The sequence below is a fragment of the Anoplolepis gracilipes genome, chromosome 14, assembly GCF_047496725.1.
Source record: "Anoplolepis gracilipes chromosome 14, ASM4749672v1, whole genome shotgun sequence".
Classification (NCBI taxonomy): Eukaryota; Metazoa; Arthropoda; class Insecta; order Hymenoptera; family Formicidae; genus Anoplolepis; species Anoplolepis gracilipes.
The window spans coordinates 3,619,590-3,640,946 of NC_132983.1; the positions used below are offsets into that span (position 1 = coordinate 3,619,590).

Genomic DNA, 21,357 nt, shown 5'->3' on the forward strand with positions numbered 1-21,357 from the left:
ATTATTTTTTTGATATTTTCAGAATATAATAATCTTTGATACATATATGTAATATCAAAAAGTCTCATCGTTTTAGATAAAAAAAAATATCATATAAAAAATAAGAAAAACATAAAAAGTCTCTAAAATATTTTTATATAGATTACGATTTTAGATATTTGTATTATTTGACGAATAACTCGATATCCAAGTAATTGCTTAACGATTGATTATTCAAATATTCGTTTTATCGCGGTTTCATCGGTAACGAGGCTTTCTTCGGCGCTGGAACTTTCGGGAGGATTTTCGCGAACAGAAATTTTTCAAATTAATTTCGTAGGGCGGCGTTGATAAAGCCCAGATGTAACGTCGCAACCGTCCGCTAATTGCATTGCATCAAAACAAAATCGCCGCCTGTACTGCCTTCGAGCGATTTGCAAAACGGGGTCAATGACCAAGCGGCCTCGTAGCGTGGAAGCTCGCCAGTATGTCCAAAAATACGACGGAAGTTCTATTCGCAGGTCAACGTTTTCAAAGCTGGCCGTACACGCCATACTGGCAAAGTTCCGATGCAGCAGAGCGAGATGTTCATTAGAAACAATGGGTTCGCGATCCTTAAACTAATTTAGAATACCATATTGGAATTTATAGAATCCCATTTGAAAGAACGCGTTTATACATGCATACATTTCGAATAATATAATATTTTAAATGACCATTAACGTATGTGTGTGTGTGTAAATGAAAATTAATATTTAAATCTCAATGTTCTGTTCTGAGAGCATGAAATATAGTATAAAAACATTAATTTGAAAATGGTTGTTAGCAGGTAGAAATAACAGAAATAAATCTTTTTCTTTTTCTCCCTCGGAGATATCACACAGAGATATATCAAATAAATTAAAAATTATTATTATAGGTTGTTGCATTAGATTGTAAACGTACGAAGAAAGATAAATATCAACGATCACAATATATAAAAGCGTCGTTGTAGGTCGTAAACGTACAGACATTCTACGAAATTATTGATTCGACCCTGACATATGTTGGACGCGTACATATACGATGCATGTGCGCGTGTTCTCTTCTTTCGTGTCTAAAGGCTAGCCTCTCGTAAAAATCGTAACATTAGAACAGAAGACCGACGAAAGAGTTTACAGCACGACACCGAGCATCGTCGTTGCTGTCACAGATGTGTGGAATCCGGAACGCGCTCCTTAAACTCCGTACACAATGTTGACAGTAATATTATTAAATATTTTGGAGTCTAATCAGAGAGGGTCAACGTGCGTGCATTATTTTCTGTTCAATACAAAATTTTACTTGACAAACAAGAGAGTATTATCATGGTGCTAATGTCATTTAATGTTTGTTATTATGATTTGTATGAGAACCGAAATGTAATTATCTCTAAATTTCTATCTCGCGTTACGTTGTCGTGACAGAAAATATTGTAAAATAACCAAGATTTTGAATCAAAATCATTTCTGATGCCATTCTATTTCAATTCTCTTCCCGGAGTCGGAAAAATATATATATATATTTTATAAAACTTCGATTTAACTCCAGAATGGAAAAGGAAATATCAAGGGATTTTGGAATTTATATTTTATTGGAAAAGATTTTATTGCGTTCGCAATAAAACTACGATAACATTCCGATGCTCGAATTTATTTATTATTAGCGGAATATAAATCTGGGATAATAAATGTCTCTAGAACAAAATAAATTAATTCTATTCAGATTCGAATCCCAAAGAGATTAATGTATGTATAATGTCCAAATTTACTGAGACGTAGAAAAATCGGAGAATATGTACGGAGGAGATGCTTTTCGGATGCTCAGCGCGTTGCAGCCAGTCGGTAAATAAATAATGATATGAAATATTTATAACACAGTCGTCGCTTATCGATCGCTCAAGATGACTTCGCTCTACAAATCTTGCGAAATCTTCCTCTCTTTCGCATCAAGAACTTTCGGCTGTTAACCCCCCGAAGCTCTCAGTCTCGAAGTGTTAATTCCCGCGATCTTATTATTGTGCACGGAGCTTAACATCGATTCTCTTGCTGCTTCTCTCCTTGTCGCCCTACACGGCTAAGACTCTTTAACATTTGCGTGCAGCAGGATTTCTAAGCCGCGGCTTAGATCAAAGTTCACGTTCGCCTCGCGGTTGATTGCGCGGGGAATGAAATATGTACATAAGTATATTGCATAATACATTTGCTCGTAATTATGGAGTAACAATCTACCATGGTATCGCACGACCACTCATCATCCTACCTTAAATTGACCATTTTTATTCTCGGAAACGAACATAAAATTACAGCGCAAAAATTGCCACTTCCGATTGACCATAGAAATATGTCGCAATTGTGCACGAAAATGTCGATAGAATCATAATTTATTGAACTACTGTTCTGTTTACAGGTCCCATCCAAAATGCACTTACAAGTGTTAGAAAACATTCGATTAGACATTTACATTTAAACATAATAAAAAACAGCCATTAGTACTTTATAATTATAAAAATAACTGTTATTAAATTATTTCATGAGAGAGTAGCAATTATTCAAAATTATGTTTTATGTGCTATTATTTCTCTCTGCTTGAAGTGCATTTAATTTATAATCATTTAATATTGCGTTTAAATTTTTTTCTGCCATTAACTTATTATCTTATATTATAATTATACGTAGTAACAGAGGTTTATCATTTTTATTATTTTTTCTGAAAACATAAATAGTATTTTGTTGCACGATAAAACCTAAAGCAATATTATAATTACGAGAATTAAAATTATATTAGAGTATGGTTTGGTTTATACGTATTTTTTGCCAATTACTCTAGTTACTTTTTGATAGAGGCCTCGAGAAATAGTATTATGTACGTGATGTCAGAGAGTAAATTAAGACTCCCCATGAGATCAATTAAGAGATAATTAGAGTTGCCGCAATATAACACGTCTCTAAGTTTAATTCTCTTCACGACGTTAAGTATTCCGTCATGTTCAAACTCTTAATACCACGAACAATATTATTAAGTACCTTAATTTATTCTAATAGGTTTTATATACCCTAGTATCTACAGATATTGTATGCAGATTTTTTGCATATCAAATAGTTGGACATATTCTTGGGATATATCTGTAAATTTGTGATAATTACGTCGCCTTTTGTAAAAAAATACAATAATTATATGATTATACATAAAGCATTTCATTTGCAATATTATCTTCAATGTAAATAGTTAGCATTTGATATTTATAATAAATAAAATGACGCAATAAAAGTATTAACAATGTTTATTTCATATTTATACTTTATTATTTGGTTAATATACTGGTTATTTATATTAATAAATCAAATTTATTTATAAAAATAAAGATATATAAAACCTTGGTTTTTTATTTTAAAATATATTAACAAACAAAAATACTGATTTATTAAAATTTCGTAATCTCCAAGAGATTACTGTATATTATTGTACTATAAAGTCAATCGTTCTTTTTAAATGTATGTAGTTGATAAATTTAGTCTTTCTCTTATTAAAGATAAATTAATAAAAAATAAAACACAAGAATGAAATAAAAGTGCGTGCGCACTGCGGCCTTTATTGATGCAAGTATAAATCGCCATTCCTCGTGCTTCGTATGAACGTCCACCCTCGTTCCTCGAAGGGATGAATCTCCCTTTTCGCGCACGCAGTTTGCGCAGCTTCACCGCGGAGCGGAACGTCACGAAGCAGGACACATCGCCGTCCAACGACACCGTCGTGATGTACTGAAATATGCAGCGCGAGCGTCTGACGTTTGTCATTGTCTGCGCCGACTAAGAGTTAGGTCCGGGTTATCAGACCACTGTCGCTGTCGCTGTCGCTGTCGCGCGCGAATATCGCGTTCCACTCGGTATACCGCACGATTCCTGAGGTAATATCGTCGCGAATCGGGAACGAAATTTACATAGTTCTCTCCTCGAATGTATCCCCCTTGACTCCTTCTATATCGCGCTCCCGCGTCCTTTTGCCGGGGTAGCTAACGAGCCGTGGAGGAGCCTTTTCAGAGACTCCTCGTGGCATCGTGTTGGGCGCGCACCTTGGTCGGGGAAGGCCAGCTAGCTAAGTCCTTCCCCGTCGTCACCAAAATCGTTGTGCGAGAACTTTGAGGATCGTTACCACGAATAGGTGTTCCCGCGAAGCTGTACCTCGCACCCCCTAGAAACGTCTAATTAGGGTTCATTGTTATTTGCGCACGTATGGAGCTTAAATCCCAAGACCACAAGGACGACGGTAACGCGAAAACCACTTCCGCTCCGTTTGGTTATCGCTTCTCTTCACGAGCGAACTTTCCAGCGCAACTTGGGCGATCAGATAGTACCATTAGAGAAACATTGCATTTATAAAGTACACGCATAAATTTTCTCTTGTAGAGAACGCCGCTCTTTTTTTTTTTTTTTTTTTTTTTTAATTTTTTAAATTTGCAATTACCTACGGAAAATCAAAGAAAATAAAGAGTAAAAAGCAATCAATATTCGCCGTTCTCGTTTTTCTTTTCTAAGATTAACTTATTTTTTGTTTTATATTATCGACCGTTGTGTTTATATTTTTGCATGTATAATTTATATCCAGCGTAAACGATTCATGTAATAATCTTTGAAATAAACTTATTCTACACCTTCTTTTGGAATCATTTTAATTATTTAATTAAAACTATTTAGTGTGTGCGTATATGTAGATTCTCTTTCTTTAATTAATCTACCACTTAAAAATATCAAAAGAGAGAACCGTGTATCGTTTTAAAAATTTATTCCTTTCTCTGCTTTTAGCCAGAGTTTTCTTGAATTCAGGACAAATGAAAAAAGGTGGATCACTATCTAAATCCGAGTTTATCGCAGCTGAATAAAAATTTTACAAATACCTTTTTTTCTTCCCCTCCCTTCTCCTGATGTTCTATTCGAATCGTGTTATCCAAGTGACACGGATAAGGCCATTTATGGAGCTTGTCAATAGTAATTCTGATATCGGCGTGCTATTACGTAATATCGAAATTCGATTTTGTCGCCTTTTCTTAGCGCGTATCGGATTTCGTGGCAGGTAATCTACCGCATTCGTAATCTCCTGCATCAAATTTGACAAATAACTTTGAAAAGTATTCACGTAAACACGTACGTATCGGTCCTTTCTATCTCATTGCTACAAATTCTTTTAATCATTATTGAATATAAATAAGAAAATGTATTACGGTAATTTTTTTTGACACAAAGTGATTGTTTCTTCATCTTATAAATATTTGTAAATTTCTTTGTTTTATTGTTTCTATTTTTGTTTTACTTGATATCTACACATCTAATCAATAAGTATTATTATTGTTGAAACTCATGTATCAAAGACAAATTCATCTATGTTTTAAACATTCAAATTAGAGATAGAGTTAAAGTTCAATTAAAACAAGTATAAAGTATAACATTATCGTTTTACGTTATATAAAAGATTATTTGCGATTTACTAAAATTCTATATTTTTTCTTTTCTTTTATTTTGTCTACAATTTTTTTTATAAAATAGATACATATTGCGTCAAATATTCTCCAAATTCATATTTGCTTTAAATATGAAATTAAAAAATAATTTTACAAGTAATTTGATGTTATAGAAAAAATAATTATGGAATACAATTTTGATAGATTTTATTACAATTTTGATTGATTTTACAAGATAAGTTATAATGTTTACGCAATCAACTCTAATACACACATGATTATATATCATGTGATTTTCAGTGCCTTCCTTGCTTGCTTGATAAATTGGAGTTTTTCCGCTTATAAAGATTATTAATGAGGGTTATGAATCCTCGCGGTTATACGAATGAATAAAATACGTATGTAGGAACGCGAATAAAAAGGTAGCTTAAAGGCAAAAAACGACTGCTTGCAGAAACGTAGATGAAACGTGGAATTTTTTTAGTGCGTGTTACAAATATCTATTGCTGCTGCACTTTGTCAAAATTGTTATTACAACTTCTATCGTATTAAAGATCGGTGAAAGATAAGTAAATAATTTTATATACGAAAAATACGAATTATTTTTTAAAATATTGAAAAAGGATTGTGATGCTTTTCGATAAAAAAAAAAAAAAAAAATAAAATAAAATAAAATAAAATAGAAGGTATCAAACATTTCTAACTGAAACAAAGAAAAAACAATAGGCTTTTTTCCTTTTCTTTTTTCGTATTTTCGAATATTCGTATTTCTTCCTCTCGACCTTGATCGAGTGCAAACTCTGTGGGACATACGTTAACACTGAAGGGCCGCAACGGGCTAAACATCCATACTAATTAGGAGCGTGGCCGCAATAGGCCAATAACGGACCCCAGGGGTGGGTTGCGACTGTCGCGAGGGAAATCTCTCACCACGCTTTACGCCACCACGATCCTCGTAGGTCGGTGATACAATGAATGGGGGGGGTGCTAGCGAAGGGTAGAAGCACAATGAGAGCTCGAAGGATCGAAGCAGGAAGGTCGACGGGATGAAACGCAATTTTGTAAATAGGGAATAGCCAAGTCGGGATTATTCTAAGCACTAGGATGATTCAATCGAGCAATTTTATAGCCAGCAGCTGCGAATCTCACAGGAATAGAAGGAAGACGTGGAGGGGAAGTTAACTGCTGATTAAGCATTGTCGTAGATATCAACCATCGGTATTATCTCGTGCACGATTTACGCGAACGAATAACGTACTCGACGACTGTCGTGACGACATAATGCTTGTTTTATCACTGCCTATTATCGTCGTTACTTACTTACGATCGTTTGTTTAAAAGACGATGGAACGCAATAAGTCTCGGTATCGATTTTAATCGAGTTAATTTTGTCGACAAACACTGTTAAGGAGAATTATATAATTCTTAATTACTTAAAGAATGTCTGTTCGTTAAATCGTTGTCAAATTATACTGAATTGTATGAATAAAAAATGCAGTTTTATCTTAATGAAATAAATAAATTCATATCTTAAAGTTTTTTTTATTTTATTTTGATTAAAAATATGCTATAGATAAAAGTAAAATAAATAAGAGATACTGTTTCGCAAATTATTATTAGTAAGATGATAAGAAGATGAGAATTTTTTTAAGAATATCTAATTAACAAAAATTATTAAATTATAGAGATTAACTTTTTAACATATAAATAAAAAAGTCGATAATATATACACATAAATTTTATAAAGATTGTTCCTTAGAATTTTAAGATTTATTCAAAAAATTGATTTTTAAAAAATTATAAATTTGAGTGTCAAATAACCACACACACACACACACACACACACACACAATAATTTAAGACAACTCTATATTTTATTTTAACTTATGTGTAAAAACGAGAAAACTTTAAATCGCTCATAAAATTTTAGAAGCATAACTATACATTTTTATTAATATAAGAATCGTGTGAAAATTGATCAAAATATCAATTGTAAAAACAGCTGGCGAAAATTTAATGCAATCGGAACGATATTGCGTTCGACAGAACGTTATCGGTTTCGTCGATATAAGCAAAATACGTTTTGCGAGTGCATCGCGAATCTCGCACACGTCAGGGACGATCTATTCACAGAGTACGCGCTCTTTGAAGCTATTTTTACGGATTGGTCACAGCGGGCATACGTCGAGCTAGCTGTGCACACCGTCGGGTTTTACATATCCGCCGAGTATTATGGAGTTTAGTCACGCCATATGGTGTCGATGGAGCGCAAAGGGTTGTACCAGTCCTTGAGAGTCTAAAAAGCCGAGCGCTCAGTCCTTCACCTTGGATTCTCTCTCTCTCTCTCTCTCTCTCTCTCTCTCTCTCTCTCTCTCTCTCTCTCTCTGTCTCACTTTCTCTCCCTCTTTTATTCTTTCTTTCTCGACCAGCATCTCGAGACTATTACAGAGAAGGATTCCAGACTCTTTTGTGTTTGGGCCATCGCCGCTCTTTACACGCGTTTCACGGTCTGCTGCCATGTTACGTGCTTCCGCGGTTTCTCCAACGTCTGTCGCAAATGACGCCGATACGAGACCATTCATTTCGATGGACAGTGACGCGTGAATGAAAAAGACAGAAAGCACACGGGCCCGGCAATCTTAATGACTCGTTGCAATGTTCCGCGATTGTTATCGGTCCCCCCCTCGCTATGCATAATACACCTCGTTACGCAAGGTGTTGCAAAAATGTCTCTTTACGCGTGTTTTGCTGTTGCGGCGTTTCCGTCTAGAATATTTAATTCATCGTTACAATATGCATCATGTCATCGCATATGAATGATTTAGATAATAAAATTTTAAATTTGAAAGAATTTGTAATTCTTTAAACTGCTTTTTATAAAAGGGGAATTTTGCATACTTGTAGTTTTCTTCGTCTATCGATTCCTCAAACCAACCAGAAGCTTTTTACAATAAAGGCAAACTTGAATATAAAATTTTTAATTAAAGTCATCGCTTGTAATAATGAAATATTATATGTAAATAATTATTTACTTAAATTAAGATTACTTTCTAAAAGCGATAAATGATTTTACGATCACGTTTATTCGTTTGTTATAGTATAATTTCAAGTCATTAATCATTGAAAATTCATATACCTACTTTGCAATGTGGAAAAAGAGTTTCAAACTGCAATTATGTTTTTTAAATTTGTAAAACTAAAGCTCTTTGTAAACACTGTTTTTCATTACTATCCTCATTATCTCGTAGCCTAAGAATTACGGGCATTATATGCTTTTTATGTCTCGTGCGGATTCTATGCATCGCGTAAATCCGGTTACGTATACGATTTTCGAGCACACGTCGAGCAACGGCTTATCCGGCTCACAGGACTTTTCCCGAGTTGACAAAAAAAAAAATTTTGAAAACCGAGAAGCACAAGTGGGTCGCTACGATACTAACTTGATCCACTTTGCCCTTAATGTCTTCGCAATATTGCTCAAGAAAAATAAGAACCTAGACGGGCAGCAAAGTGGACGTGGCGTGTTTTGCAACGATACGTCCTGTTTCATCTATTTCTTTTGGATACACGAAAGTCACCACACAGCAATGGCATTTGCTTGTATTGCGGCGAGCAGCTTATCTCTGTGTGTACTTTCCTATTTAAGCGTTAAGACTTAGTTTATATTTTGAAAAAGTTGCATGCATTGCGAGAACGCAATCTCGCTTAAAGTTCAGAGGCAGCTATTTTTATATCGTCAAATGTATTGATAAAAAATAGTAAGGGAGTGTGGCGTTATATAAAAAATTCAAGTGTAATTATCAAAAATTTTTTAATTAAATATATTAGAAAAATTACACAAAAATTAGCTTCTCATGAATTTTTTTCGAGCTAAAGATTATTTCAAAATTATATAAAACCAAAAATAAGATAAATATAAAATAAGATCAAATCTCTTCTAACACATTCTTTGTAGATAATTTATGTATTTTCTTCTTTAATTTCTCATGACTTTTATTTTAATTAAAATATGATTTAGTTTAAATCATAAAAAAAAATTAAATGTAATATTTACATTTAATATTAACATTTAACATTGTTTACAAAATTTAAACCTTTTTCAGGAAACGATTTGCGTTTTGATAATATTTTCCCATCTCTTTCCCAACAATACGTGTGTAAGAAAATATACATGCGAAATCGTTGCGGTAGATTGAAGTATGAATAAAATGTTGCATTAAATTTTGCATTAATATTTCTACACACGGGAGCCGTTTAATGCGATTACACAGTCATTGTATACTGAGCGAAGAGAGAACGTTGGCACACAATTCTGTCAAGTCATTTATTCCATTACACGAGATATATCTTTCACCGTTTGAGTTTCGTATATTCAAATAGGTAGCCCCATGCGTCGCATCCTCTGAAATTCTGGCATATTTATTCCATCGAATGGAAATATTCCTTCGCACATCAGAAAATCGGTAGCACGACATTCAAAACTGCGAAACTGTATATTGTCATCTACGAGATCGGAAATTTTAATATAAAATATTTATATCGTGAATAGAAGTTTTCCGACAATTCGTGAAATTACAGTTGGATGTAAATGCATATGGCGTGTATCTCAAAGCTAAAACAATAAAGATGATAGAGATGTGTGTGTGTGTGTGTGTGTATATGCATATATTCTCTTTCTCTTATTTGTTTTGTATTTAAAATAATTTATGTAACTAACAATGTCTAAGTCCATCCATTTTTATTGGTTTATTTTTTTAACGTGAGTTAAATTATAAAATAAACATTAATCATTCTTTCTGTAAATCTGTTTTTCAGATAAAATTATAAGTCCTATTAACAATTAGATTTTATCAGGTTTATTAATATCTTCTATTTAAAAGTTTACCGACTCTAAAGGTGAACTTTAATCTATCCAATAGAAATTTAGGTCATAATAGCTAGCACGTGCACGCGCAAAATAATCGACGAAAACAAATTTTCTAGTGAAAACAATACAAAATTCATATAAAACTTGCAAATATATCTTCGCATTCAATATGTAAAGAGTTATACGTACTTTCACGGTATTTTTTCATAAATTCTTTTTATAGCCATTCCTTTTTCAAAAAATAAAATAATAAATCATAGATTATAGATATCATAGGAATAGTCATAAAGCTAGTTCCTGATGTTGATATAAATCAATTTGAAATAGATTAAAGCCGCTAAATAAAAACTAACAATAAGAGAGATATATAGTTAAGATAAATTATAGCGTGCGGACGAAAGGCTGTTGAAAAATGACGGACAATGGTGCGTTAGAGATCAAAGTAGTATCGATTGTATTGTAGTATCAGAAGAAATATGTGGCAATCTCTCTCGATGGTGTATATTCCCTCCTGATATATATACATATATATATTCTTCCGTCTCTCTAATGACATGGCTCTGCCCAAACATCTGGTGGATCCCAGTGTGTTCATTGATTTAGTAGAGACGGTCGAGTCGTCCGATAGCAGCTTGCTAACCCATCACGGACATCCTTCCATCAACATTGTACGAGCATGCGACAGCCACGACGACACCGTTTTGTAGCATAACAATGAGATGTACGTGACACGCGCTATATGTATGTATTAACCCTTTGGGATTCAGAATAATTTCCAGAGAGAGAAAGGGAGACAAAGTAGAATATTATGTCTAAATTTCGATCTCATCAACGTGTCTTGCGTGTTTCGCCTAACAAAATAACAGATTTCCATAATTTGCAAAATTACGAATTAGAAAAGAAAGAAAAAAAAAAAAAAACATCAGTTCTAAATTACAACTGTCAATTGTTATCTTTGAGATATGTAAAATTTTGCTTCGTAAAATTATCAAATATATAGAAATGGCTTCTAATCCTATTTATTATATAATTCGTAATGTAAATACCTAACGTAAATAAAACAGAAAATATAAATATTACGTCGAAAAAAAGTAATTAAGATTTTCTTACGAAGCGTTTAAAAATTATGTAATAAATTAAATGTACTTTAATGTACAATACTTTAAAAAGTCGATAGAGAATAAATAGAAATAATTAAATATGCTATTACAGATGAAAAAAATTTGTCTTCACGCTCCATTATTAAAGCGTGTTTTATCAACAGTGACAATTATTATGACAAACGATGAAATTTAACTCCGACTAATGTCGTGTTTAAGCGAGTACGCTGCTGACATCCAGCATTTTTCCGTACACTATCTAATTATCAGATGTCATGATCCCACGGTGTATGTACATCACGAACTCGGTTATTACACGCGCGAGCGAAGTCGTAACTTTTTTCGTTTTCCAATCTCATTAAAACCGCGAACCATCCAAATTATACAGTCTCACGACGACAGCCGTGTACATCAAGCATAAAATAATTCGATATTCGAGTAGATAGGAATATCGTATGTTATGTTAGAATTTTTTTTACACACGAGAGAGTAAAAAAAGAATGTTTTTAGAGAGATACCACATGCACACGCACGCGCACACAGCCATAGACACGATGGCATGTTCATGTCATCACATTTCGAACGTGGAAAATAAATGAGAGCTCTCGTGCGATGACGCGTCGCAAAAAGTGGATCGAGATCATCTTGTGAAAATGAGATTCTTGGATTCTTTTTATGCGAGCTATGGTATATTTCCACATATATATGCCGCTGTGACATCTCACGTTCGTGCGAGGAGACGTAGATATATAGGAATTTCTTCATGCGCACCCGAAAGATATAAAGATCTGAATATTAAATGATTTAAGTATCAAGATTGTCATTTCTTTAGCGTCGAGGAAATTAACTGTAGATTTGATCCGACAGCTCAGATTTATATAACGACATAATTTATTTCAAATGATAAAAGACGTTATTATTCATTAATGAAAAAGAAATCATATCGAAATTAAACTGTAGATATGTTATTTATTTTATGCTGTTTTCATCTAGTTAGAATAAAAGTAGCTTGAAAAATTTATCCAATCAGTATGTAAATATATTATTAAAAACTTTTTTATGTTTGCTCTACTTTTGTGTTAAATGAGATTTATACATAAAACGACAGACGTCGTTATCACTTCATTATCGGAGTAACAACTGTGTTAAGGACCATTAACTATGTTATAGACTTGACCTGATCTGTTTCATAAAGGTATATCAAACCTGTGTAGCTGTTATTGTATAATGACATTGTTATTGACGCTGAGATAATGCATTGAAGAGGAGCGTTATTGCTTTGTCAACAGCAAGGTAATTGGAGATATTTCACGAAAATATTACAGAGTAATATATTATTCCGCAGCGTGAATATCTCACGCGCGCAAATGCCTTAATGGCCGGCCGGAAGTGCAGGTGCATGAAGAACAAATCCCGAAAGTTTTAAACGCCATCACGACGTAACCGCGTGCGTTCCGCGCCGGCGAGAGGAATCGTCGAGGAAACTTCGCAGATTAACTGCCTCTAGCAATAATATAGCGGAGGAAAAAGAGAAAAAGAGAGAGGGAGAAAACGCGACGGCGGAGCGGCAACGAGGGTGGTTTCAGAGACGCATGCAACCGCTATCGATTGACAACCCTCGACCCCACCAGCGCTGCTACGCCATCACCACCGCCACTACCACCACCACTAGTACCGCCGTTACTACTACATCGTAATGGTACCAGCACGCTCTCAAGCAGCTAGCAATAGCGGCGACGGCCGTCGTCGTCTCCTGGCTTTTCTCTCAATCAATTCAAGTAACCTATCTTCTATCGCTTTCTACCTCTCTCACTCCTGTCTTATCGGACTCATTTCAACAATTCATATCTAAATCGTATGAAATTTAACTCGAGCCCGTGGAATCGCGCGCTCTCGCAATTATATGAAATTATAAGTCATAGCACTTTGTTCTCCGATCGTAGAATTTTATCTCAAAAAGAAATAAATTTCCTTTTTTTTTTTTTTTTTCTTTCTTTTCTGTTCTTATCTGTTCCTTTTCCACAGCTCTCACTTATAACTTATTCGCAATTTTTCTATTACTCTACATTTATACTCTTTTCTTTTTTTTTTTTTTAATAATTATAACAAGTTTTAACTTCCGTTAGTTTATATAATCTTTGACTGATCCTTAGAGGATTTAAATCTAGTATAAAATAAATTTTTCTGTCTCTTTATATTTTCCCTTTTTCCGTATTTTACTTCTGTTTCTCTTTGTATACTCTGTATCCACTTTTTATATCTTTGTCAAATTATATATCAGTTTGTATAATATCTGTGATCGCTCTCAAGAGATTTAATCCCAGGATAAAATAAAGTAGTAATCGTATCTCATTCTTTGTTTCCATTTTTCTCTTTTCTTCCCATATTTCAACAGATTTTCTCATTTGCTCATCTTATTCCTGTCTCTCTCTCTCTTTCTCTCTCTCTCTGGGAAATTCGCACATTGGCAAGTTCGTACATTGATATTATAGTTACGATATAAAATTAAAACTCGTACTCGTTCGTAATATAATTTTTAATTATCCATAGAGAATTGAACATCAAAATGAAATAAAGTTTCTCATACTATGTCTGTTCTTTTTTTATACACGTTTTTTTCTTTCTTTACTATTTCAACAATTCTACCCTTTTATTCATTTCGTCTCTGTTTCTCTTTACACAATGTTCTCTAATGCCGCACGCGTGCTCCTTCGACCGAAGCGCGTTTGTCTCCTCGTTTGTCGACTCTCTTCCACTTTGGCTCCCTCTTTTGGCGACGCAATCCGTCTCTCCTGCCAGCTCTCTCGCACTTCCTCCTTCGTCCCTCTGACGGCTTTCCACTCTCCTTCTCTATCTATCGTCTCACCCAAGCTTTTGCCGCGTCTGTATGCTCCAGAATGCCTTCTCTGCTGAGAGTTTGTCGTCGTCGTCGTCGTCGTCGTCGTCGTCGTCGTCGTCTCGGTCGACTCCCTGTGTCGCTGCGGGATTTCCGCGAACCCCTATCCTAGCGCTCCCCTTATATCAAGAGATGCCCAGAGCGTGGCGACCGAGACCGAAGGAGACAGATAGATCCCCGAGTTTTGGCTCCTCCTTCTCTCTGACTCTCGACAGGAGAGAAAGAGAGAGAAAGAAAAAGAGAAAAAGATGGGGCAGATGGTGGTGGAAGGTCAAAGACGCTAAAAGGGGACGGAAAAGAAAGAGATGAATAGAGGGGAAAGCAACGAGGATAAAGTAAAGGATATTAAACGATGTGAGAGAAAAAAAGATGGATAGATTAAAAGGCAGAGATATCAAAGAGAAAGAGATAGAGAGAGAGAGAGAGAGAGAAAACAGAGAAAAAGCGAGCAATGTAAAAGGACAGAATAAAAACAAGGAAAGAGAAATAAAGTGAGGAAAATGGCGTCCTCCAACGGCAGCAGCCAAATATTTTACGAGCTAAACTGCGCCGGCGGCCTTTGCCCACGAGAATCGATGTGCGAAGATCAGACGCCGCGTCGCGGGGTGGTTCCTGCCTCCTTCCAGCTCGACGCCACCACCGTCTCTCCCAGACTCGTTCGATAGCCGATAGCAGAAGAAAGTGAAGAATCTTCTTGACCAAAGGACAGAACAGGATTTTTCGATTTCCGATGATTCGTCTTCTCGTGAATGAGGAAGGTCGGCATCTCAGCTCTACGTTTTTACCAGCCATCTCTCGGGACCGGAAGTCCTAATTATCGAAGGAAATAAAGCGGGCAGGGAGGAGCTCGAGAGAGTTTGCTCGAATGGAAAGTGGAGAATGTAGTTAATCGAATGCCTGCGGCGATCCGCTGAGAGAACTTGCCGCGGTTACTGTTGGTTACATGACGGTTGAGTCAGAAAAGTATGTATGAGATAAACTATAAAAGCTTTGATTTTGCTTTTTTTTTTGGAGCAACAAAACGTGATTATTGATCCATTTGACATTTCGCGCAAGATTACAAGATTACATCAGATATATATATAAAATTACGTTAAACATGACATTTTTGGAGTTTATAATGGTCGTGCGGTTGACAGCAAGAGAGAGACACATGGCTAGACGCCGCATATAAATCGTTGTAAAGTTTGGTCGTAGGTGCCGGAAGAAGTTACACGAGATGTAACTTCTGAGTTACGATGAGGGCACTAACCGTAAATGGGATATACGAGATACCGAAGAGAATTGAACGGAAACATCTCACAAGTGATGGACTATGTTTTATGTTAGATGTAAGTCGTTGCAGAGCTATTTTCGTATTTTTCATACATTTACAGATAAGATTTTCAATCTCATAATTTAAAGAATAAAAATCATTCGAATCTATTTCCTTATATAAAAACGTATAGAACTAAAAAAAAATTAAAGATTAATATTTTACTTTAATAAAAAATAATTAGTTAAATATAATTTTATTTGAACTTTAATTTATAAATAATATTAATGTCAGTAACGTTTAATTTTTACTCTAATAAATGAAGTAAAATTAAATAATCGGTTAAAGTGAATTTGAATAATAAAAAGATTTTTAGCAATAAAACTCGACGAAAAATTGTCTTAAAATTTCTCGAAAGCTACGTCAGCAGAATTTTTCGAAACTGTCTAAATCTAAAACAAGATTCAATTCACGAGTGCAGGAAATGCTCGCCGAATTTCCTACGCTGCTTCACATGGTAATGCACTTTCACATGTAGCCGAAAAATCTTATATATACCCGCATTCCACAATTCTCTACCACGCTCCCCTATCCGCTTCCATTTTATCGCCACCGAGTTTCCCTCATCCGACACTATCAGGATTTGGCTTTCGTCGTGGTGAAACCTGTCGACGATGGAAAATCGACCGCGTGCCACACACTCAACTGCAGATTATCCAAAGAAATTGTGCATTCCTCATCGATCGCGAGTTATTACGTACCCTCAAATTAATCGAGTAGGATATTGATACTTAAATTAGCAGAGAAAGAGAGAAATTACATTGTTATTGTACAAAATGTCCCAAAGTCTTTTTTTCATATATAATTCATATAACTTTTTACATTAAACTTTGAAAAGTATCTGCTTATTTTAATTGAAACATCAAGATAATGACATTTGTAAGTAATAAATGGATCAAAAATATTATAACAAATTTCATGAAATAAGCTATAAAATAAAAATATGTAAAATTTTAATCTTTATCTAATTTAATAGATTTTACATTAATAAAATAAAATTATGACACATTTATTTAGCATTAACCTCCTTTTTAAATTCTATTAAAACTGATAATATTTTACGAGACTATGACTAAAAGATATCAGAATTTAATATTGAAATTTAAATTATCGCAATATTATTCTGCCTCAAGGAGCGTATAAAAGGAAGCGCGAATAACTTGGACTATCCTGTCCATTGTTGCTGATTGTCAGAGAGACTTGCTCTCCAAGTTCATTAGGGTTACCGGCAAACTATCCCAAAGTAATCGTGAGACGTGCTACATGAAGTTCGTAGCAACTAATGGTCTCTGACTCGCTTAAGAACAGGCGGATCCTCTTATGATATTTCCGTGGGATCTACGCTGATATCTTGCTCGCGATGTTAGAGCCACAATCATCGGGAAATTTTCGAGATAAATATGTCTGTCTACCGACCGTAGAAAACAGTATTAAATTAATTCCGGTGATTTTTCTTGCGCTTAGGATCTGTCCAGAGATCGCATCAATCTTCGACCGTGAAGAATGAAAAACAATCCACGGGATGTTATCGTAAGGTTTAGATTACATCAAACATCCGTGGGATATTTTTTGACAAATTTGAGAATGAGTTCTGCTCTTGCAAAAGTTTGCCGAAATGCTATTTGCTTCTGGATCTTTTTGTTAAAGTTTATAATTATAAATATAACAGTAATAGTGCAGTTTACATAAAAACCATAAATTAAAATTCTTAATTGTGTATTCATACTATTGAACATTAATAAAAAAAAATTTAATATTGTGATTATATAATTAATCCGGAATGAACTGTATAGAATAGCCTGCATAACAATTATATCATTTTGTTAAATTCAATACTTTATATATATTTTAAATAATTATTTAAAAATGTGCGAGTGCGATTCATAGAATCGCATCGTTATTTTATTTTATCGCTCAAAATATACTCTGTAATAATTAACGACTTGTCCAACAAGTGCTTTTTTTCTAGAAGCAATTACGGCGAACAGTATGTGTCGGCGGTATACTAGCGTTGCAACTAATTAGAGTCAGGTGATGACTCGAAGGACTAATTTGCTTTTAAACCTGTTTTATGAAATAACTGCTCTAAATATATAGAATAAATAACTTGGCAAAAATAAAATCCATAATATGAAAAACAGAAAATATATATTAATTAAATAAATTTTTGTTATGTGAGATATAGTTAAAATTGAAATTCTTTCAAAGATTGTTAATCGCATGATCAGCTTAATAATTTTAGATAATTGCTGAAAAGAGATCAATATATTATATAAACATACAAATATATCTATAATATTACAGCAATGTATAATATAATTATATAACTGCTATTATAAATTGCGCTATTAATCAGCTTTTAATTAATCCATTGGCACTTAAAACGTCAAACGTAAAGCAAGCTCACACTGGATCGCATTTCGCGGATGAAAGGAACGTCACGAGGGAATATCGCCAAGCGCAGATGATATTCCGGTTTCCGAGTTTACACAGCAAATTACCGGCTCAACGGGGATGAAAAAAGAAGGATCGATCGGAAGTCTCTTTGGCGGCGTGGTTATCTCTCCCTGTTCTTCGTCGCGGCGACTTGTGCCAATGTGTTCGTAACCCCTCATTAACCCCGAACGATTACAGTACGCACGCTTCATCCCTGTCTCTCTCTCTCTCTCTCTCTCTCTCTCTCTCTCTCTCTCTCTCTCTCTCTCTCTCTCTCTCTCTCTCTCTCTCTCTCTCTCTCTCTCTCTTCTGTCGTCGATCTTTTTCTTTTTTCTCTCTCTCTCTCTCTCTCTCTCTCTCTCTCTCTCTCTCTCTCTCTCTCTCGCCATGACCCTCCTTTGTTCGTTACAACGGACATTCCGTTGTCCAGATGCGTCACTTTCTCAGAAAGCATTACGCAGCTCGTTAGCATGTGCTCTCCCCGGCCTCTTAATTGGCTCAATGGATCTCTTTACGTTCATCGCTAATCGTTGACACGAGAGTGTGGCCGTAGCCTGAAACACTCTGCTCTTCTCTGGCAAAGTATATATAGCCGGATGATCCACAACTCGTTCGAAATATTTTGAATTTTATTATAGGTACTATGGTTTCTGCGTAGAGAAAACTATATGTCAAGAGGTAGCAGACAAGTTGAGTAAAAAAATTTTTATGAGCATGTTCCTCTGAAACGTTCCATGAAGTTCGTGACTGTATTAATTTAAAATATCCGCCGATAAAAATAAAAATAAAAAAAAAGTTACTGGCAATATTTTAGTCTTTATATTTTTATCAAAAATCAATCTGCAGTATTCTTCGACTAAAATGTATATTCACATAATTTGAAAAAAAAATTACAAATTTTTTATATTTCCATAAAATTATTAAAATATTATATCGCGATATTACTTTGAGAACAGAAAATATCAAGCGTCAGCAAATTTCTTTAACTGGATAATATTTTATATGGTTATCCAATTTAAAAGGATATATGACGAGAGAGAAAAAAGTAAAGTTTTGCAAAATGATAAGCGAGACTTTGCTAAACTTGCACGGACAGCAGATGAAAAGATTAAACGGTCCCTCTAATCCTCGAAAGAGGATCACAGGGTGCAATAGGAAATATCGCACGCGTTCGGTCTTTAATAAAAGAGTGGATCGTTCCTTGTAATAAGGATACTTCCCCGCAAACAGTTCCCGTCGACGGTCTTAAATCACCCTTTCGACGTGCACGTGCAAAGTGTTTGTTAAACGACACGCACGGCATATCAATTTTCATCGCCACGAAAGTACAATATATCCTCCCGTATATTTTACTTCGATCTACGTTATGCTACTTGGTCGTGCACTATGCGAGTGAGCTATTACACACTTTGTCCGGACAATCGCTTCGTTACCCCTGAAAATGAGCGTCTCTTTAAGAAGGCAATTTAACGAAAGAGATGTCAGAGACGTATATAGTGTGCAACACCATTTTTTCTTCGTCAAAAATTTTATCGTAATAACTTTTATATTACGTTGTCTGTTTTTATTTATACACATATTATACAGTCAAATTTTATTATTATTATTATATATACAGCAAAACTTCATACACATGAGTTAAAAATTTTGTAAAGCTACAACTTATATATTTACGCTCTGTATATTATAATTAAAATATCTAATTATCTAAAGAAAATGTTTATAATAATTTTAATAAATAATCTTATGGAAATTCAGTTTAGCTATATGTTAATTGCGACGTAAATTACTTCAAATTTGTTAGTTATAGTCAACATTCAACACGCGGAGAGTTAACGAATAATAGCGTAGAAATGTATTGCCGCGAATTCTAAAATAAATTTCCGATATTTGTCGAAAACTAACCGATATTACTTTACAAAGCTATGTGTCAAGCGGAGAAAATCGAAGCTTTTAATCCACAGGTTCTTGACCCGATGATTGGTTGATTAAAATTGTCGCGGCATCGCATCGGAGCAAATACACCGCCGTCAGTCACACGTTGGTTTTTTTTGCGGCAACGTTTTGCCCTCTACAACCGGCCCGGTTTACTTTAAAATTGATACTGACGTTAACTGACGGCTTGTCGATTCGGACTGCATTCACTGAACTCCGCGCCCGCGAAATGCCTCATTTCATAAACGTAACGAGCGACCTCCCCAGTGCAAACTGCATACGATCTTCGTTATCTCGCTTTCCCGATATGCATTTTCATCGCGCCGAATGTCGCGTCCATGAATTTTTCTCCTAGTAAATAATATTTGATCCGCGTTCACGCCTCGCGGTATAGAGGTATAGTCAAATATTGGTCTGTCATCGGTGACGCACACGTAAATTGAAATGTTGACAGTTTGTTTCTCCGAATTCTTTCTGTCGAGCGTTGAGTTTTGCGCGAAGAAGCTTGTCATGTTTTCGACAAATGCGAGATATCATTTTTAACACTCATTTTTTACACGCTTGCTTGCTATTTTTTCTGTCTCTTTTTTATCTATAGACAAAAAAAATAAAAATTAATTTTACTTACTTATATCTAGTATTAAACATAGAGAAGCAAATTTAAAAAAATAATTTAAATATATTTTTATCTAAACAATTAAAATATGTTTAAATAATTTATATATTTAAAAAAACATTTTAAAAGTGGCGAATATATAATTGATTTAATTTTCATAAATCTTTGCTCAAAATTTTTAATTTAATATGCTTAGGTTTTGCTGAATTTATCTTTCGTGATACTGTTAATTAACTGTTTTGTATTATTGCCAATGTTAATAAAAAATTTTATTTAAAAGGAGAAATGCAAGCATCTATACTTTTTCTCTCTTCGAAGTTTTTATGTTAAAATTTTTAATCGTGAGAAAGAACTTGATATATATTAAATATAGCATATTTTATAATTTATCGTTAAGTAGTAATTGACTAATAGTATTCATAATAAATGACAAAAAACTCTCTGCAAATAAACTTAGTTTCACATCAATGACTTATTAACACTAAATGCATTAAGAAATTATTTCTTTAAAAAAATAGTACAAGTAAATAAAAAAGAAGTCATCGCTGGATTTTCAAAATAAAAATCCTTAATGTTTTATTGAATAAAATACATGGGGTCAAGTAATTTTCGTGTCGACTTTCTATCGAATTAGACAACTTGTTCGGTGAAACAGTCACGTTGTTTCGATACAACGTTCACCAAACAACGATTGCGTACGCAATCCATACTCGTACTTCGTATTGAACCGAATAGTGATG

The 21,357-nt window shown here is 34.4% G+C and overlaps 1 protein-coding gene and 1 long non-coding RNA gene across 9 annotated transcripts in view; one reads left to right on the forward strand and one right to left on the reverse strand.

Moving 5' to 3' along the window:
* The window catches only part of LOC140673262 (uncharacterized), a 115,952-nt gene that overhangs the window by 22,675 nt on the left and 71,920 nt on the right, over positions 1-21,357 (reverse strand). The window lies entirely within an intron of this gene.
* The window catches only part of LOC140673240 (neural-cadherin), a 192,860-nt gene that overhangs the window by 6,686 nt on the left and 164,817 nt on the right, over positions 1-21,357 (forward strand). Inside the window, exon 1 of one of the 8 annotated variants that reach the window (XM_072906043.1) lies at positions 13,594-15,646. The exons of the other annotated variants lie outside the window; for them this stretch is intronic. The gene's annotated coding sequence lies outside the window, so the exon portion shown is untranslated. Of the gene's footprint in view, positions 1-13,593; positions 15,647-21,357 lie in introns of those variants that run through there. 8 annotated transcript variants of the gene reach the window in all.